Source organism: Dendrobates tinctorius, unplaced genomic scaffold (genome assembly GCF_039654945.1).
Source record: "Dendrobates tinctorius isolate UK_male_01 unplaced genomic scaffold, ASM3965494v1 ptg000003l, whole genome shotgun sequence".
NCBI classification, from domain to species: domain Eukaryota; kingdom Metazoa; phylum Chordata; class Amphibia; order Anura; family Dendrobatidae; genus Dendrobates; species Dendrobates tinctorius.
In genome coordinates, this window is record NW_027361671.1 from 16,024,222 (window position 1) to 16,045,980 (window position 21,759).

The 21,759-nt window shown below is 46.6% G+C and overlaps 2 long non-coding RNA genes across 2 annotated transcripts in view; one reads left to right on the forward strand and one right to left on the reverse strand.

Annotated features, from left to right (window-relative positions):
* LOC141098007 (uncharacterized) overlaps positions 1-21,759 on the reverse strand; it is a 345,239-nt gene that overhangs the window by 220,697 nt on the left and 102,783 nt on the right. The window lies entirely within an intron of this gene.
* The window catches only part of LOC141097965 (uncharacterized), a 73,202-nt gene continuing 72,875 nt past the window's right edge, over positions 21,433-21,759 (forward strand). The window contains exon 1 of the long non-coding RNA XR_012234105.1: positions 21,433-21,511. This is a non-coding gene — a long non-coding RNA (uncharacterized lncRNA). The remainder of the gene's footprint in view (positions 21,512-21,759) is intronic.

The window sequence follows — 21,759 nt, forward strand, 5'->3', positions numbered from 1 at the left end:
CTGAATTGGCACAATATGCCTTACAGGAGCTCTCTTGCCCAGCTGCAAGTGTGCTATCGGAAAGAGTCTTCAGTGCAGCTGGATCAATCCTGACAGAAAAAAGGACCCGTCTGTCAACCCAAAATGTGGATGATCTAACCTTCATTAAAATGAACCATGCATGGGTTTCCAAGGATTTTGTCCCACCTTCCCCTGATGACACATAGGGTGACAGAAAAATGGCTTGCTTTGGTCCACCTCTTCCTGGGACTTCACCTATTTCACCTTTTGCATCAGCTGAATGTCCAACATCAACATATGCCACTTTCTAAAACTCCCTAACTGTGCTGCCTCCCCCCCCATGGCCGGGGTCACCACCTAGCGCACGACACCGTGCGAGTGCCGTTGCCCTGGACAGGTGGGTAGGCCGACTCTTGGGTGCGGGCACTGGCACAGGGTCCCTCATAGTGCAATCAAGTGCCTCTGACGGTGGTGGTGCACACCCGCCGTCAGACACACTGCCGTACTATGAGGGGCCCAGTGCCAGTACCGACGCCCATGAGTGGGCCCCCCTTGCTTGGGCAGGGCCCCAGCATTTGCAATCTTTACCTCTCCCTGCTCCTCCGCTGTGTAGTCTGGGCCGTCAAATCCATACTGTGCCTGACACCATCTGAGCCTGCCTCCTGATGTATAGACATATATTTTGAATGTGTATGCTATCCATACATGTTATCCGGGGATACGGTACCCTTTCTCACCTTTGTGCAATCACGTGCAATCCATACTGGGCCTAACACCGTCTGAGCCTGCCTCCTGATGTATAGACATATATTTTGAATGTGTACGCTATCCATACATGTTATCCGGGGATACGGTACCCTTTCTCACCTTTGTGCAATCACGTGCAAGCCATACTGGGCCTAACACCGTCTGAGCCTGCCTCCTGATGTATAGACATATATTTTGAATGTGTACGCTATTCATACATGTTATCCGGTGGTACGGTACCCTTTCTCACCTTTGTGCAATCACGTGTAATCCATACTGGGCGTGAGAACGGCTGGCGAGCTGTTAAGCAAGCTACAGCACCTGTGGTTTGCACATGTAAGTTTTTCATTTTTTCAGGAATGACGGTTAGGCCTAATTCCGGAAATGCGGTTGACCTGCACTTACTGGGAAATCATCGTTCGCGGGTAATAATTGTAATCAGTGATCCCCATCACTAACGTTGTTCAGTGGGTTATCTGCACCTGTAAGCGACAAACGCTGGCCTTTTCAGTGTAGCGCACATGCAGCCACAGACATGTAAGGGCATGACACACCAGTTATTGGCCAATCTCATGTGCCAGAGCCTCACGTGTCCCTCTAGTAAGCCGGACTCGGACCGTGGGGCATGAGGAGTCTCTTTCGTTAACGGAATTACGCTTGCGATGTGTGCATCTGTTCTGTAGCTGGCATGGTTGAGGTTTCCCAGGTGGAGTCGAATTTCACCATAGGCTCCACTCCTGGTGGTGCCCTTCTGGACATTCCTTTAAGGTTCAGCTTTGCAACCATACTGCCCACGTAAAACAAACACTTTGCCTTCATGAACGCTGTTTGGAGGGTCATGACTCGTGGGAATAACGCCGCCCAATCAGTTAACCTGCTAGAGAGATCCTTCGTTGCTCCCAAGCATGACATCACACTCCCTAGGAGAAAGGTAATGCCACTGTGGCGACCGTACTCCTGGGGGCGACACAAGTGCACTGATGCCCAGCCACTGCTTGATGAATCTGCTGGTACATTGACCCAGACCACTACATTCCCCTCGCACGCTACACGGCCTGAATCTGACCCTGATGAAACTCAGGTTACCCTTCCCATATACAGTTCCATCTTACACGGTGACAAAGAGGAAGCTGCAGATGAAAGTGCAGTTTCGGCCCACCCGCCATCAGACACACCACCGTACTATCAGGGGCCCTTTGCCAGTGCCGTCGCCAACGAGTGGGCCCCCCCTGCTTGCTCAGGATCACAGCACTTGCAAGGTTGAAATACTGTGCAGTGAGATGGAAGATGGGGACGACGAGGAGTCCAGACTAGTACAGGGATTCCCTAGCGAGGAGACTTATTTGATTGCTTTCAATGTTGGGACAGCAATTTTTGGGGAGCACTATACTCTGGAGAATGATAGATGGGGCCCACCATACACTGGAACATTCCAAAGGTGGGCATCAGACACTGGAGCAGCATTTACGGGGCCCATTATACACTAGAGCATTAGAAATGGGGCCCATTATGTTTGGAGCATTATTTGGGCCCATAGGACAGTGGAGCTTCATCCATGGGGACCAACATATACTGTAGCATTATGTGGAGCTCATCATATACTGTTTCAAACATTATATGGGACCAATGATTCTGTATGGAGAAATAGATGGGCCTCGTCATGAGATAGTGAAGTATTTTTCATTGTACTATACCGCTATTTCTCTGCCGTATCGGAGCATACTGAGTTGTGGTATGTGTTAAAGGGGCGCTCTTTCACCCAGGGCACATGAAAACCTGGAGCCAGCCCTACCCCCCCACAACTTTAGCCAAATAACCCCCATTTTTCAGTGCGTAACTTGTATTATGAAGTTAATTAAGGTTGACAAGCTTAAGTAAGAAGAATTGATGCTTTTGGCATTCAAATGGGCACTGTAGGTGTGTTTCCTGTCCTCCTCTCACTGCCGACTTTTATTCCCCATTGACTTACATTGGGTTTCGTGTTTCAGGACGACTCCGACTTTTCCCTATAATCGGCCGATCTTGCTCAACCCGACTTTTGGAAAAGTCGGGTTTCACGAAACGAAACTCGACCCTAAAAAAACAAAAGTCGCTCAACTCTACACATTACCATACCCTTTTACACTTGCATTCGTATATTCATGTAATTATCAGCTTTTCCTTATCCTTAAAAATATTAGTTTTTCTAATTCATGTTTAATAATGGCAAAACCCAAATGATACATCTTGTGTAAGTATGATGGCACCTAAATGATTTATGACTTATCATCAACATCCACGAAGATTTTCACTCTGCTTTATGTAATGTCATAAACTTTCAGCATGTATTTTTCAATGGAAAAGGGACTTTCATAAGAATATCTCTTGGAATCACAGCTTGCAACCTTAATTTGTAATAAGATGTCAACTTTATATTTATGGCCTCATTACCGATGTTATCACAGCTCGCCACAAAAGTGGTATAAATTATCAGTGACTCCACAATGCTGCAAAATAATTAAAAGATAACTAACTTAGACCCACACACAGGAAGCATGATATAGGAGCCACTCCTGCTATTCATCTATGACTAGGTCGAAGGATTGACAATTTTATTTATGGAGCCCGCAAATTAAAACTCTGTCTCATGCCATGCCTATGTCTATATTCCCATGTATTACTTAACACTTACTGCATATCAAGAATGACAAATTTATGAAATGTAGATCTCTAAATATTTAAAAAATTAAACCAGACTACTTCCATATTCATTCTAGTTTTTACTGAAAAAGAATATTGAAATAATGTCGCCAGCCGTATATCTACTAGAATTTTGGTCACAATTTGATTTTTCACATGAAATTCATAGGTGTATTTAACATTTGCCCAAAATTTTGTTTGTAAATTAAAAAATAGAGAATGCAAAAAGCATTGATTTCATTATTTGGCTTTTTTTAGTGACTTTCAAGATGAAGATAATAATAACTCGCCTCAAGATAAAATACAGGTTAAATTCATCCAGGAAACCGAGGCGTCACTATTCATATCACTTTTTTTTGAAAGAGGCATTCTTTCTGAATATATGTGGGCATTGTGTGTGCATACTGTCTTCCTGTAGAGCAGGATTAGCAAGAGATATGTCATAGTGCACATCTGTCACTGAACTGCATAATCCTATATGCGTGGTAGTGATGGATGGCAGGAAGCAGAAACTTGATTCTGAAGGTATTAGACTTGCTTATTCTAAAGGATGTACTGGCTGGAGCAGAGCAGAATGGAGCGCTGATTGACCTCATTCCATGAAGTGATTATGTCATTCTGCCAAACAGTTGTGACTTGTAATAATTCGGTTCTTTTTTTCTCTTTAATTGTGTTTTAAACCATTTTCTGTAATTTTGTATTGCTTCAATGCATCTGCAATAAAAATAACAGCAACTTTGCTTATACTCTTGATTAAAATTCATTTTGTGAATGTGAATGCAACTCCAGAGCACTTCTTTGTGTCTTCATGATTACAAACAAACCCAGTGTTGTTTGATCCTATTATCATACTCCACTCCATCTGTCTTCCACTACTTACTTACCTATCAAATGTACATTAACAAGAAGGGGATGAAAAGAAGGGAATATAACTGCAGGATTGGGTTATTGTGTTCTCTTTCTCAGAGTCAACGCAGAAAAAGACAAATGTAATATTTGTCATTATTATTTTCCTACATAATTATAAACGTTAAAGATGACCGCAAATGCCAAATACAAACAAGTACTGAGTTACATCTTCTTCATTACTGTGTGATTTGATAACTTTTTTCTTTTTTTTAAAGAGGAATCTAACAGTTTCACATATCCGACATTTACAGTCAGAGTGCGGACCCCGATGACTAGACCGGCTGTAGGTCTCCAGACCTAGACTTATATGTGGTATTTATTCATTTATTTTACTCATTTATATAGCACCATTAATGACACAGTGCTTTAGGCCCCCGTTACACACATCGCTGTAAAGATTTTGTGACGTAGCAGCGATATTGCTGGCGATATCGCTGCATGTGATGCTTACCTCCGACCGGCTCCCCCGCTGGCTATCGCTGATCGCACGAGAAGCTCCTGGACCATTCCTCGTCGGCAACTTCCTGCGGCGCTTCCTGTGGCGCTGAGGAGCGACGCGTGGAGGCGGGCGGGAGGACGCAGGATTGCCGCGTCTGACAGGTAAGTAGTGATCCCCGACCCCAGCAATGTCGCTGGTGAGATCTATGCCTGTGTGGCAGCTCACTAGCGACCACCTAGCGATGGTCATATCGCTAGTCGGGATCGCTGGTGCATCGCTAGGTGTAACGGTACCCTAACAAACATTATTAGCACTGTCCCCATAGGGGATCACAATCTAGATTCCCTATCAGTATGTCTTTGGAATGTGGGGGGAAACCTGAGTACCGGGAGGAAACCCACGCAAACACAGGGAGAACATACAAACTCCTTGCAGATGCTGTACTTGGTGGGATTTGAACCCAGGACCCCAGAACTGCAAGATGCAGTGCTAACCACTGAGCCACCATGCAGCCCTGTATGTATGAATCTGCTGAGATCGGGTCAGGAGACGCATGGTTGGTTCAGACTTCATGGTCCATTCTCTGACTGTGAATATTGGCAATATACAACTGGCCTAAGTAGTGAACTATGGACTTTATTAATGCAATATTATTTAACATATTCTTTGCTATGGCAAAAAAAGACAACATTTCTTCTATAATTTATTGTTTATCATTTTGTCACCAAGAAAATGATTAAAATAATATAAAGAAAATGGTGGACCTTGACTTTGTCTGCATTCCTTGCTGTTCTTTATTTATTTGATACTGCATACTCTACGGAATCTTTTGGTAAACACAATAAAAAATGTTTTGATCATAGTGACCATTCAGATTGTATTATCAGTTTATGAAGATTCAGAGTGATGGAAAATAAATTATTCATTTTTATGCTTGATCACAAGTACTTCTCTTGTTCTGCATTGAGTGAACAATGGCTTGCTCTGAGAGTGCTGTGTCAATGGGTGTTGGCAGGAAAAAATGACCAGCAATGAACTCAAAGAGAAAATGTGGTGAGATACCTTTGGGGCAAAGGTAAGAGGTGTCTGGTAGAGTGGTTGGTGGATATGGTCATTAACTGCACAGTAGTAAGAGACATGAATTGGCTGTGGTATTGCTTTCGGCATCCAGAAGATGCTGCCACATTCTAAAGAAGCAAAGGAAAGGACTGGCTGCAAGGCAGAGGCGGGCAGGAACTTCTTTGCAATATGATTTTTGGGCACATATTGGTAACCCATTAAGAAATAGATTGAGAGGAGACTCCATGTTGTGAAGTCACAAGTGGGAGAAAGCAAAACTCCTGGGTTAGAGATAGCCAAAGGGACTATTGGATGTAAGAAGCAAAGTATGCTGATGAGTCACCAAAGATGTCAGAGAATATAAGTTGCAGTGATGCAAATTGTATATACAGGTGTAGAGATGGGCTGACACCTGGATGTTTGGGTCTGGCGGGTTCGGCTGAACAGTTAAAAAAAGTTTGGGTTCAGGTACCAAAACAGTACCCAGACCTGAACCAGGACCCCATTCACTTGAAGGGGGGCCCGAACATCCAGTGTTTGCTGCGCTGTAATTTGCATGGCAGCGCAGCAAACACCGCTTTTGATTGGCGTGGAGATGCACCCTGCCGGTCAGAGAGCCACGGTCCACACGCTGTCAAAAGACAGCCTGAGCGCTCAGCTATGATAAGAGGTATAGAGTCTACCTCTGGTCACTGGTGTCAGCTGATGTGACTACTGATCCCATCATCCGACACCTGCTGCCGCTAATTACAGTGAGAGCAGGAGCAGTCGATGGGAATCTTCATCAGCCGCTTCTACGCTGTAAATAAATAATTTAAAAAAAAAAACGGCATGGGTTCCCCTGTATTTTTGCTAACCAGCCAGGCAAAACTCACAGCTGGGGGCTGCAACCCTCATCTGTCAGCTTCAGCAAGGCTAGTTATCAAGAATAGATGGGTCCTCACACTGTTTATTTTAATTATTTAAATAAATAATTTAAAAAAATAGAGTGGTGTCCTCCCAATTTTTGACAACCAACCTTGCTAAAGCAGACAGCTGGGGGCTGGTATTCTCAGGCTGGTAAGGAAACAGGGATCTTGCCCCCCAGCCTAAAAATAGCAGCCCTTAGCAACCCAGAAAAAGCACATCTATTAGATGCACCAATTCTGATGTTTGCCAGGCTCTTCCCACTTGCCCTGTAGTGGTGGCAAGCGGGGTTCATATTTGTGGGGTTGATGTCACCTTTGTATTGTCAGGTGACATCACGCGCACAACTTAGTAATGGAGAGGTGTCTATAAGACACCTCCTATATTTGACTGGTAAATAAACACTCAGCAAGAATAAAGCCCTTTATTTGAATTAAGACTAAATACAGTTTTCCATTTTTATTTAAACGCCTAATTCCAGCGAAGCCGTCGTTCTCCTGTATTAAAAATAAAATAAAAAAAACAACAATATACCATACTTGTCTCTCGTTCTGTCCCACGCCATAATCCATGTCTGGGGGATAAACAGCTTTCAACCTGCCAAGATGCAACCGCCTATGCTTGATGGTTGAACTGCTGCAAGCCTCAGAGACCAGTGGTGACGTCATAGAAGTTACGTCCGGTCACTGCGGCTCCGTTCCCAGCCGGGCTGAACTGAGGTGAAAAACTCTCACGGTGCTAGCAGGGATCTCACCGAGGTCACTGCAATTCAGCCCTTCTGGAAACAGAGACTCACTGACCGGAGGTAACCTCGATGATGTCACCACCGGTCTCTGAAGCTATAAACTCATTGTGACCAAGCATTCCTGATATTGCTAAATCAGTCTTTTACCATTTTATCTGGGTTTTTCATTCCATCAAGTAAAGAGGCACATCCTGCTCCACATTGGGTTCACCATCACCGCCACCTCATTTTGACTTGTGCCTAGAAATAGAATATATAGGTGCCCCCATTTTTGCTGCATGTCTTCTTGGGTGAAGGAATAAATTATCTTCAGACTTTTCAATGTCATTTTGTATAAACTTGAAATTATAGAAATGTTGCTAATAATTAATATATTTTACAGAAATAGGCTAGACGACTGACTTTGTATTGTCTTAAGAGCCACATCATTAACAATGCATAAACATTCTTCAGGGCCCATGTATCAATAAAGAAACACTATAAAACTAAAGAAAATGCATTAGAAAATGAGGAACACACATGTTTATTTATGTGTAGAATGGTCACTTGATTATTGCTATCCTCCAACTGAAGACGCAACAAAGTTATCAAATATCCTATTATATTTGGTATAAATATGTTACAGAAATAAGTGCCTTACAAATAAAAGAAATGTCTTGTATAAAAGACCCCACTAATATACAACCCTTTTCCGAACAGTAATATTTAGCTGTTGCATCTTGAAGCAATGATAAAGCCATGTTGTGATCCTTGACAAGTAGAGTTGAGCGAAACAGGTCAGTCAGATTAAAAAATCTCCGACTTTCGCCAAAGTCGGGTTTCACCGATCGAAACCCGACCCTAGCGTTAGGTCGGCCATGAGGTCGCCGATCAGCGCGCCAAAGTCGCATTTCAAATGATGCTTTCAGTGCCTTTTCTCACCCAGTGATGAAGGACGCACACTGTGGGCAATGCGATAACATGCGCAGCGGCCAGCACCATCTTAGAGAAGGGCATTGAAGTGATTGGCTGGCTTTGTGTGGCGTCACAGTGGGTATAAAAGGCTGTGAATGCCGACCGCCATCTTACTTCTGCGAATTTACATTACAGAGAGGTGCTGCTGCTGATTCTGAACAGGGAGAGCGTTAGGCAGGGAAGAAGAAAAAAAAACTGCTTCTGCTGATAGCGCTTTTCACTGTACAGTTAGTGTGCAGTGAAAGGGGAGGATTTTTGTTGTGTGCATCAGCGCTGGTGGTGATTAGGCTGCCTTTTAAGGCTACCTGCTAGCTGCATTGCTGTGTGCACACTGCTGTTCAAACTGCTTTTTTCAAAGCACTACAAATTTTATTATTTTGTCCTGGTGAGTTACTGAGCGTTTATTTTTTCACACACCATCTAGCGGTGTATGCTCCTCACACACTACCGTGTACTGGCTGGTATCACAGACAAATAGAAGCTATCTGGGTGTAACTCTGGAAGAAAAATCCGAGGAGTTTGTCCATTTTTCCAGACCTACACCTTAGAGTCATGTCCGTTTTTCAAACAATTTCGTATATCTGCTGTTTGATAACGGTCAAAACTAGACAGCGACAGCGTGTGTCAGTCCATATACAAATACACAGAGCTTGACAATTTTCCATACACACATTTTCCCAAACATGAGGAAGTATCGTGGAAGAGGCCGCGGACGTGGGCAGGGGGGCGCAGCTGGTACTGATGGTGGTGGTGCATTGGCTGGTTCTGGCAAAAGCACAATAGCAGCTAAGGCTGGAGGTGTTGAGCCTGCATCATCCTCTGGCCCAAGAAGGCCTGTAAGGTTGCCTTTTCTTGGAGTAGGAAAACCGCTTTTGAAGCTGGAGCATCAGGAACAGGTTTTGGCGTACATTGCCGAAACAGCCACCAGCTCTATTGCCTCCTCTTCTGAACAGTGGCACTGATGCACAGCCACTGCTAGATGATTCTGCTGGTACATTGACCCACAGCACTACATTGCCCTCGCAGTCTATTGAGCCAGAATCTGACCCTGATTAAAACCAGGTGCCCCTTCCCGCATACTATACCACCTTACACGGTGACACAGAGGAAGGTAAAGAGGAAGGTGCAGTTGACTTTGAAGAGGAGGTGATGGATGACCCAGTTCTGGACCCAGATTGGCATCCATTGGGGGAGGAGGGTGGTGCTGGCAATAGTTCAGATAAGGAGAAGGATCCGCAGCAGGCATTGACATCGCAGCTGCGGTTATCTAGCAGGCCCATAGCTGTCCTAAAGCATGGAACAAAAACTAAAAGAGTTGCAGGACAGCTTGACCAGATGGTCAACTTAGCACAGCGTGCGTGCAAGGCCAGAAAATGTTTACCATAGTAGGAAGAGTGCAGTGTGGCACTTCTTTATCCAAAATCCTACTGATGAGGCAAAGGTTATCTGTAAAAAGTGCGGAAGGACCTTTAGCCGAGGTAAACAACTCAGAAATTTGAATACCAGTTGCATGCTTAGACATTTAATCAACATGCACTTGCAAGCGTGGACGGACTACAAAACCTCAGGTAGCACATGTGCACCTGCACCGACTGAAGGTAGCCAACAACGCTCCATCGCTACCCCCACTGTAAGACCACTGCCACCATTAAGCACACCACCAGCACTAAATGTGGAGGTGTCGTCGCAAGGCCAAAGCACTCAGGGAATCACAATGGTTTTGCAACACAACTGTCATGATCCATGCAGGATCATGACAGATGAAAAGCACTAGTAACCTTTTTTTTTTCCTCTTCCTTAAGCAGTGTGCTTAATGATAGTTTTGCCCCGGTGGCCATTAGGGTCATTGCACTTGATGTTTTCTTTGCTTTGCCTTTTACCCCCGGTGGTCAGTGGGGTTATAGCAGCTTTTTGCCCCTGATCATTTGACCATCCCCTTTTCCTATATAGGGTCACATGGTCTATGAGCAGGTGTTGGTGATAGCGTCTTTTTGGGATTCCAACCACGGTGAAGGGAGCAGCTGGCTGAGGTGTGAAGCCACTGCAGAAACCTGGTGAAGTTAGATGCTGGCTTGAAGGTTGGAGCCACTGCTGAAATTGGTGTTGAACTCTGGCTGTCCGGTGTCCGCAGCAGAGTGAGATGGTGAAGGTGGCAGCTGGCTCTGAGGTGTTGAGCCTCTGCGAAAAGTTAATCCGGTGATGCACTTTGCTGCCTGGTGCTGCAGCAGAGCAAGATAAGTCTTTTTGTGTTTACCTTGTTTGTATTTTTCCCTGGTGTGTATTAGTACAGCGGTGGGGCCAGTGCCTGCACAACCCAGCTCGCTAGCAAGGGATAGGTGTAGGGTGTGCTAGGGTGACAGGTATCCTGATCGTCGCCCAGTGCGGAACCGGCCTAGGGATCGTTAGGAGTGGAGGGACACTGACTTAGGGGAGTGCAGGAGGTCTCCACGTCCCCGTTCCCTATCGCAGGGCCCACCGTTGTAACTGTTGCCCCTTTCCCCGTGACTTGCTGTTTCAGTTACCGGCCTGCGGGTCGCGTCACACAGGACAGTTACACGTGCCTTGTCTTGTTGTTTTAGCACCGGCCTACGGGCCGTGTCACACAGGACTGGCCCACATGACAACAACACTGAATCTAGGCCATCACCACCAATACCATCACCAACCCCCTCTCACTCCATCCGGTCCACCGCTACTTCCCCCATATGCAGCTCTCCAGTCCAGCTCACTCTACCAGTCACTCTGAGAAGGACAAGAAAGTACTCATCCTCTCATCTGCACACACTGTGTTTGAACGCCTACATTGCCAAACTAATCTCATTAGAGATGATGCCCTACCGTTTGGTTGAAAGCTAAACTTTCCACGACCTCATGGCCTACACTGTCCCACACTATGACTTACCCTTTCGGCACTTCTTTTCTCGAAAAGCCATCCCTACCCTCCACCGGCATGTGAAAGACCACATTGTCCATGCACTAAAACAGTCAGTGAGTGGAAAGGTGCACCTCACAACAGATGCATGGACCAGTAGGCATGGCCAGGGCCATTACGTGTCCATTACTGTGCTCTTGGTTAATGTGGTGGATGCAGGATCCACTTGGGACAGCGGCAGTGGAACACTGCTGCCTAGCCCATGGTATAGGAAGCAGTTGGCTGTAGGCTTTCGCTCCTCCTCCTCCTCGTCTATCAGCAAAAGCTCATCCACAGAGCACAGTCACATGAGTACTACATCCGCAGCTGGCAGTGTTGCACACGAGGTGTCCCACTATCCAACAGCTAGTGGTAAGCGTCAGCAGGCTGTGTTAAAGATGATGTCTTTGGGCACCAACAGACACGGCTGTGCAGTCTACATCTTGTGGCAGGCAAGGTAGTCTGTGATAACGGCCGTAATTTTGTGGCAGCCATAGCCCATGCAAAACTCACACACATACCTTGCCTGGCTCACACTTTGAACCTGGTGGTGCAGTGCTTCTTTAATAATTGTCCGGAGTTAACATCCCTGCTCCATAAGGTGCGAAGACTGTGCTCGCACATCCGTCGCTCGGCCATACACTCCAGTCGTATGCAGAAGCTGCAGCGATTGCTCCACCTCCCCAAACACCGCCTAATCATGGACGTTGCAATAAGGTGGAACTCCACCCTGCACATGGTTGACTGTTATGATTGAGTCACCAAAGGAGGAAAAACAAAAATACAAACCAAGTCCAGAAAACCGGAGAGGTTGGTAGCTATCGGATTGCAGACCCCTGATCCTATCCACAACAACTAACAGTAGCCGTGGGGGGTTCCTACGATGCCCTAGACCCCTCGATCACAGCCGGAGAACTAAATAGGCCTAAAGAAAGAAAGGGGAAATCTAAACTGCCCCAGAGCAGACCCCAAAGCAATAGGCAGCCCCCAACATATAATGACGGTGAAGCAAGATGAAAACACTAACACAGATAGAAAGATAGGTTGAGCAAACGATGGGGCCCAAGCTAGCTAAAAAGGACAGGATAGAAAAGCTGCTGTCTGCAATCCGTAAAAAACCCTACCAAAAAATGTCCCAACCGTCTGATAGGAAAAACAGGCTCTGAAGTCGCTAGGACTTCAAAAAGACTATATCAGCACTCAGGTAAATTCTGAAGACAGAGCAAGAGACAAACTGATCAGAGACAAAAATGGAACTCAGCACACCCCCGACCGGGGATGGCTGAACTCTAAAAAACAAGGTAAACAAAACAAAACTAATAATTTCAAATAGCAGAGCAAAAACTTATCTTTGGGAAGCAGGAATCAGACTGGTCTCCAAGAATCCAGCAGAGAAATCACCAGCGACTCAGAAGGGCGTCGGCTGCCTTATATCCAGTCAGAATTTCCTGTTACCCAGTCATCATCTACCAGATAAGGTGTTTGGTAATCAGCCTCATTACCTTCCTTCACCAGAAGAGGGAGTTCATCAGACATCGACGGCGAAGGGGAAAATGAACTCACAACAGTACCTCCCCCTTGAGGAGGGGTCACCAAACCCTCATCCACGCCACCAGGGCGATCAGGATGGGCCCGATGAAAGGCATGAACCAATCTTTCGGCATGAATATCAGATGCAGGGACCCAAGAATTATCCTCCTGGCCATAACCCTTCCATTTAACCAAATACTGGAGTCTCCGTCTAGCCAGGAGAGAATCCAGTATCTTCTCAACCTCATATTCCACATTACCTTCAACCAATACCGGGTCAGGAGGTGCCACCACAGGAACTACTGGCTCAACAAACCTCTTTAACAGAGACTTATGAAATACGTTATGGATCTTAAATGTAACAGGAAGAGCCAATCGAAAAGATACTGGATTAAGAATCTCCAAAATCTTGTAAGGTCCAATAAATCTAGGTTTAAACTTTGGAGAAGCCACCTTCATAGAGATATTCTTTGATGACAACCAAACCATATCACCCACCTTAAACTGGGGACCAATGGTCCTATGCCGGTTGGAAAACCGCTGGGCCTTTTCCTGGGAGAGAGACAACTTATCCACCACTTGGTCCCAGATCTGGTGCATTCTCTCCACCACAGTGTCAACACCTGGGCAGGCAGAAGGCTCCACCTGCCCTGAAGAGAATCGAGGATGAAACCCAAAGTTACAAAAAAGGTGACATCAAAGTGGCAGAACTAGCTTTATTATTTAAAGCAAATTCGGCCAAGGGCAAAAATGAAACCCAATCATCCTGATCAGCAGAAATAAAACATCTCAAATACGACTCCAAAGTCTGGTTTGTTCTCTCCGTCTGCCCATTGGTCTGAGGGTGAAACGCAGAGGAGAAGGACAACTGAATTCCCAGCTTGGAACAGAAAGTCCTCCAAAATCTAGACATAAACAGAACTCCTCTGTCAGATACAATGTTCTCAGGAATCCCGTGCAAGCGAACCACCTGTTGCAAAAACAAGGGCACCAACTCTGAGGAAGATGGCAACTTAGGGAGTGGTACAAGATGGACCATCTTTGAGAATCTATCACAAATCACCCAAATAACAGTCATTCTCTGAGAGACAGGCATATCAGAGAAAAAATCCATTGAAATATGGGTCCATGGCCTCCTGGGCACCGGCAAAGGCATCAACAACCTACTAGAGCGAGAACAAGGTTTAGACCGAGAGCAAGTCCCACAGGACTGCACAAAATTCCTGACATCACGAGACAAGGCGGGCCACCAAAAAGACTGACTCACCAAATCTCTAGTACCAAAAATACCTGGATGACCAGCCAATGCAGAGCAATGAACTTCAGACATCACTCTCTTCCTCCACTGGTCAGGAACATACAATTTTCCAATGGGACAGCGCTCAGGTTTGTCCATCTGAAACTCTTCCAGAGCACGTCTCAAATCGGGCGAGATGGCAGAAAGAACTACCCCCTCACCTAAGATGGTAGCAGGCTTGGTCACAACAGGTGAATCCGCAAAGAAACTCCTAGAGAAGGCGTCTGCCTTGACATTCTTAGTGCCCTGAAGAAAAGAGACCACAATATCAAAACGTGTGAAAAACAAGGCCCACCTTGCCTGTATAGGATTCAAGCGTTTGGCCGACTCCAGGTAAATCAAATTCTTGTGGTCAGTAAGGACCACGACTTGATGTTTAGTTCCCTCCAACCAATTCCCCAAATCATAGTTACGTTCGGATGGGGAGAACTTTTGGGAAAAGAAAGCACAGGGATTCATTTTAGATGTTACAGGATCTTTTTGGGACAAAACAGCTCCTGCATCAATCTCAGAAGCGTCCACCTCTACCTAAAACGGGAATGAGACATCAGGTTACCGCAAAACCGGAGCACAAGTGAACCTTCGCTTCAGCTCCTGAAAGGAAGAAACAGCCTCCGGAGACCAATTCAGCACATCAGCACCCTTCTTAGTCAAATCAGTCAATGGTTTGGCAATACCAGAAAAATTAGCTATAAATTTACGATAAAAATTAGCACAACCCAAAAATTTCTGGAGGGCCTTCAAAGAATTGGGCTGAACCCAATCATAAATGGCCTGTACCTTGGCCGGGTCCATTTCAATAGTTGACGGAGACAAAATAAATCCCAAAAATGAAATCCTCTGTACACCAAAAAGGCATTTTGATCCCTTGACATACAGGGAATTCTCCCTCAAAATTCAGAACACAGTCCGAACATGTTCCACATGAGATTCCCAATCCTTGGAAAAGATCAAAATATCATCCAGATAGATGATCAAAAATGTATCCACCAAGTCTCAGAAAATATCATTCATGAAGCACTGGAAGACAGAAGGGGCATTAGTGAGCCCAAAAGGCATCACCAGGTACTCAAAATGTCCCTCCGGAGTATTAAACGCCATCTTCCATTCATCCCCATGCTTAATGTGAATAAGATTATATGCCCCCTGAGGTCAAGCTTTGTAAACCAGCAAGCACCTCTAACTCTGGAGAATAGATCAGAAATCAGGGGTAACGGATACTGATATTTAACAGTAATTTTGTTGAGGGAACGATAGTCAATACAAGGCCTTAATGACCCATCTTTCTTAGCCACGAAAAAAAAACCCAGCACCTAAGGGTGAAGAGGATGGTCTAATATGACCCTTCTCCAACGACTCCTTAATATAGGATCGCATAGCCTCGTGTTCTGGTACAGATAAATTGAAAAGTCGACCCTTGGGAAATTTACACCCAGGGCTCAGCTCAATTGCACAGTCATAACTCCTATGAGGAGGCAAAGACGCAGACTCATTCTCACTAAATACATCATAATAATCAGCCAAATAGTCAGGAACATCATGCGACTGGGGAGAGGTGGAGAAAACAGGAGCATCACCAAGGGCACACCGACAACCCCAACTCACCACAGACACAGATTTCCAATCCAAAACTGGATTATGGATTTGCAACCAGGGAAACCCCAGAACGATGGTATCATGAAAATTATGCAACACCAAAAATCTGCAATTTTCTTGATGGTCTGGGGCGACCCGCATTACCACCTGGGTCCAAAACTGAGGTTTAATCTTCGCCAAAGGAGTAGCATCAATACCCCTCAAAGGGATAGGCGTCCGCAGAGGTGTCATAGGAAACCCACAATGTTTAGCAAAATCCAAGTCCATCAGGTTCAGAGCTGCTCCCGAATCCACAAAAGCCTTAGCGGAAAATGTGGACAGGGAGCAGATCAGAGTAATTGCCAGAAGAAACTTAGGTTGAACACCACCCACAGCAAATGTGTGTGCAAAATGTTTCTCTCGTTTAGGGCAGACAGAAATAATATGCGAGGCATCACCACAGAAGAAACACAGCTTATTACGCCTTCTGAACTCCTGACGTTGCGCCCTAGACAAAACTCTATCACATTGCATAGGTTCAGACATTTGTTCAACAGGTGGCAACACCTCTCGTGCGGTTTTGCGTTCACGCAAACGCCGATCAACCTGAATGGCTAATGACATAGAATCGTCAAGACCAGAGGGAACAGGAAATCCCACCATAGTATCTTTTACGGTTTCTGACAAACCCTTCCGAAAGAGAGCTGCCAAGCCACCATCATTCCAGGTAGTAAGGACCGCCCACTTTCGGAATTTTTGACAGTACAACTCTGTAGAATCCCGACCCTGGCTCAATGCCAACAGGGCCTTTTCAGCCTGATCAATAGCATTAGGTTCATCATACAACAACCCCAAGGCCTGAAAAAATGCATTCACATCAGTCAGAATAGGATCATCAGGTTTCAAAGAAAACGCCCAATCCTGGGGATCGCCGCGCAGCAAAGAGATGACAATTTTAACCTGCTGCGTGGAGCTCCCCGATGAGTTAGGCTTCAAGGCAAAAAATAATTTACAATTATTCTTAAAATTCAAAAATTTAGACCGATCCCCAAAAAACACATCAGGAGTAGGGATCTTTGGTTCAGCAGCATGTGAATGAGCAAGATAGGCGGAAATTCCCCACATTTCAGCAGTGAGCTGCTCCACACGATCAGACAACTGCTTAATCACCATTGAGAAAAAATTCCTCCTACGGCCTCAGAGAAATAGAGGAAAAAATATACACAAAAAAAAAATTCTGACACTTTTTTTCCTTTTTTTACAATTCTTTCCTGCTATTGAGTACCCTAGAATCTGCGGTATGGCTGTTGATTCTGTTATGAATGAGTCACCAAAGGAGGAAAAAACAAAAATACAAGCTAAGTCGAGAAAACCGGAGAGGTTGGTAGCTATCGGATTGCAGACCCCTGATCCTATCCACAACAACTAGCAGTAGCCGTGGGGGGTTCCTACGATGCCATAGACCCTTCGATCACAGCCGGAGAACTAAATAGGCCTAAAGAAAGAAAGGGGAAATCTAAACTGCCCCAGAGCAGACCCCAAAGCAATAGGCAGCCCCCAACATATAATGACGGTGAAGCAAGATGAAAACACTAACACAGATAGAAAGATAGGTTGAGCAAACGATGGGGCCCAAGCTAACTAAAAAGGACAGGATAGAAAAGCTACTGTCTGCAATCCGTAAAAAACCCTACCAAAAAATGTCCCAACCGTCTGATAGGAAAAACAGGCCCTGAAGTCGCTAGGACTTCAAAAAGACTATATCAGCACTCAGGTAAATTCTGAAGACAGAGCAAGAGACAAACTGATCAGAGACAAAAATGGAACTCAGCACACCCCCGACCGGGGATGGCTGAACTCCAAAAAACAAGGTAAACAAAACAAAACTAATAAGTTCAAATAGTAGAGCAAAAACTTATCTTTGGGAAGCAGGAATCAGACTGGTCTCCAAGAATCCAGCAGAGAAATCACCAGCGACTCAGAAGGGCATCAGCTACCTTATATCCAGTCAGAATTTCCTGTTACCCAGTCATCATCTACCAGATCAGGTGTTTGGTATTCAGCCTCACTACCTTCCTTCACCAGAAGAGGGAGTTCATCAGACATCGACGGTGAAGGGGAAAATGAACTTACAACAGTTGACAGGCTGTGCGAACAGAGGCAGGCTGTAATGCATTTGTGGGAGGATACACGGGCAGGCAGTTTGAGGGAAGACATGGAATTGTCAGGTGTGCAGTGGTCAAAGCTGAAAGACCTCTGTAAAGTCCTTCAGTGTTTTGAGGAATGCACATGGCTGGTAAGCGCAGATGACGCCATCATAAGCATGAGCATCCCACTTATGTGTCTGCTCATGCAAAGTTTGACGCACATTAAGGATCAGATGTCTGCAGCGGAGGAGGAGGAGGGAAGCCTTGATGATAGTCAGCCATTGTCTGGTCAGGGAACTGTCCTGGACGAGGTGGAGGAAGAAGAGGAAGAGGAGGAGGATGAGGATGAGGGGGATGATTATTTTGGGTAGGAGGAGGTTTGTCAGGGGGCAAGAGAAAATGTTGGTGTTCCAAGGTCAGGTACAGTGTTTGTGCATGACTGTAGGGATGTGGATTTGCCAGAAACTGCTCCTCCAGTGCATCATTGACACCTGGAACATTGGCACACATGTGCGATTATGCCTTGCGGATCCTAAAAAGGGACCCCCGCATTGCCAAGATGATGAGGGATGACGACTACTGGCTGGCCAGCATCCTCGATCCATGCTACAAAGGCAAATTACACAACATCATGCCACAGGAGAACCTTGACCTAATAATGGCTAACAAACAAGCAACTCTGGTAAACCGTTTGTTTGAGGCTTTCCTAGCACACAGCAGCTGTGCTGGTTCTCCCACGAGCCGTAGTGGGCACAATGGAAGAGATGTTCGTGGTGCACACAGCAGAAGTGGCGTTGGAGACAGGGGTTTAATGACCATGTTGTGGAATGATTTCTCAAATACCGCTCACACTACTGCTAATACTGCATCGATTAAAAGTGACAGTGTCATGATCCAGTGTTGGATCTGGCAGTATTAAAAGCACAAAGTGAACTTTTTTTACTTTGGTTAAGTTCAAAGGTGTTTTGACTGTCCCCGGTGGTGGTTGTGGTATTGCACTTTGGGTTTTTGTGCACTTAATTAGGTATCAGGTGTGACATCCTATAAAGGTGTGCTAGAGGTGTGCAATCACTGCCTGTGATATTGTGTTCACTCTGTTTTTGGAGAGCCTGGATGAAGGATGGAGCTGGTGAGGAGTCCTGCGCAGCTTAGCCAGGGGGGATGTGTTTCAGCTATGGTGTCTGGACGAAGGGCTGGCATGGCGTGGTGGAGTCGCAGTGATGGTGTCAGTGGGAAGTGTCTGCATGGGCTGGTGGAGTGGCGACTATGGAGAGTGGCACTCACCATGTGGGACTTGGCCGCTGAGCTGGACTCAAGCATGCTCGACTTCGTGTCAGCAGCTGAACTCTTCCTTGGGACTCTGGTACTAAGCAGCTGCAACTGGTTTTGGACTCTGCTCCAAGGCTGCACTAAGGTGAAGGATCCTGTTATGGTGATGGATCCAGGTGGAGGAGAAGATGCACTCAGGTGGAGGGCTCTGTTGCTAGGAGCGCACGCAACAGAGCAAAGCTAAGTGGTGTTTCCCCTGTATTGTCTCTTTCCTCATGTGTGTTATTAGTGCAGTGGTGGGATTAGTTTCCGCACCGACCTATTCCCTAGTGAGGGTTTAGGTTCAGGGCGAGCTAGGGCATTGAGGTACGCGTGCGGCGCCCGGTGCGAATCCGGCATAGGGAACGTTAGGAGTGCAGGGACACTGGCTCAGGGGAGCTCAGGAGGTCTCCAATTCCCTTTTCCCTATTACAGGGCCCCCATTGTTAAAGTTACCCAGGTTCCCCCCTTTATTATTTAAATGCGCCTTACTGGAGGCGGTGTTTCCAGATATTGTATGTATAACGTGTAATACCTAAATTCGCCAGGTGGAGGCGGCGTATCCACCTGCACGTTTTTATTATTTAAATGCGCCCCACTGGAGGCGGTGTATCCAGGGTCACGTGTGTTATGGGTTCGGCTTGCGGTATCATCTGCGTCCCGACACACGTGACCATGACATTATCACAGGCCCTACAGTTTTTTTTTTCTGGTGAGCTTTGGCCATGTGGAGTCCGCTGAGTGGTTGCTGCCGGGCCTCACTGAGGTGCAGTGGGGAGCGGCATGGTGTGTTAGAGCCACTGCAGCAGCAGTTATCAGGGTCTGGGGCCTCTGCTCAGATAACCAGAGAAACAAAAATGGCGGCTGCGGTCTGGCAAAAGCCCCTAGAGTCGCTGCTGGGGAGCGGGACTTGCTCATGCACGGGGAGGTACCCAGGCAGGTGGGAGGAATGGTGCCCCACGGAGCTGCCTGGTATTCCCCGAGGTGAAGGGGTACATCCCTGTGGTGAGCAGACTAGGTGTATAGTCGCTGCTGGGGAGCGGGACTTGCTCTTACAGGGGATGCACCCAGGCAGGTGGGAGGAATGGTGCCCCACGGTGCTGCCTGGTATTCCCTGAGGTGAAGGGGTACGTCCCTGTAGGGAGCAGATTGGTGTATAGTCCGCGGGGCTCATGCCAAATCTTCGATGCCGCCCCTCCTGGTCGTGTGGAGGCGGCCAGCGAGTGTATATATATATATATTTTCCTGCGGCTATGGTACTAAAACCCCCTAGAGTCGCTGCTGGGGAGCAGGACTGGTTCATGCTGGCGGGCGCACCCAGGCAGGTGGGAGGAATGGTGCCCCACGGAGCTGCCTGGTATTCCCCGAGGTGAAGGGGTACGCCCCTGTGGTGAGCTGACTGGTGTGATAGTCCGCGGGGTTTTATGACAAATCTTCATACCATCGAAGAAGCCGCCCTCCTGGTCGTGTGGAGGCGACCAGCGAGAGTATATTTCCTCCATTTCCCGGTCCCCTTCTCCTCCTGGTGTGTGCAGCAGGTGTGCTGCGGGGGAGTAGGGACAAATCTCTACCCTCGCCATTAACCAACCCTGGAGGCGCAGTCCTCATGGTGAAAGGGTTGGTGGGTGGTGTCCCTTGGTGTATAGCGGGGGTGTGAGTGTGGTGACACAGCGGGACGCCTCTGTTGTCAAGTCCAGAGTGAGTTCACCAAAAAATGATAAATGTATGTGTGCAATAAACGTTCAGGTCCGGACCAGTGTGTGAACGTGCATGTATGGGTCCCACCAAAAAACCTATTGGAAATGTGTTGTGGAGTCTGATCAGCTCTTAGCATACATACACATACATAATCTCGTTCCCCAGGTCGGCGCTGTGGAGATGAGTGGTGCCTCCAAAATGAACATGTATTGCCAATACCAGCGGTGTTTGTCATGAACCTGAAGTGTCAGGTAATGGTGGGGTGAACTCAGGATCTGGGCGTCCCCGCTGTAGGTGTTTCCCTAATGAGGGGTGGTCTTGAGGGTCCAGAGGCCCCTCATTAAGGAGGGGGTACTGTCATGATCCAGTGTTGGATCTGGCAGTATTAAAAGCACAAAGTGAACTTTTTTTACTTTGGTTAAGTTCAAAGGTGTTTTGACTGTCCCCGGTGGTGGTTGTGGTATTGCACTTTGGGTTTTTGTGCACTTAATTAGGTATCAGGTGTGACATCCTATAAAGGTGTGCTAGAGGTGTGCAATCACTGCCTGTGATATTGTGAGAGTGTGTTCACTCTGTTTTTGGAGAGCCTGGATGAAGGATGGAGCTGGTGAGGAGTCCTGCGCAGCTTAGCCAGGGGGGATGTGTTTCAGCTATGGTGTCTGGACGAAGGGCTGGCATGGCGTGGTGGAGTCGCAGTGATGGTGTCAGCGGGAAGTGTCTGCATGGGCTGGTGGAGTGGCGACTATGGAGAGTGGCACTCACCATGTGGGACTTGGCCGCTGAGCTGGACTCAAGCATGCTCGACTTCGTGTCAGCAGCTGAACTCTTCCTTGGGACTCTGGTACTAAGCAGCTG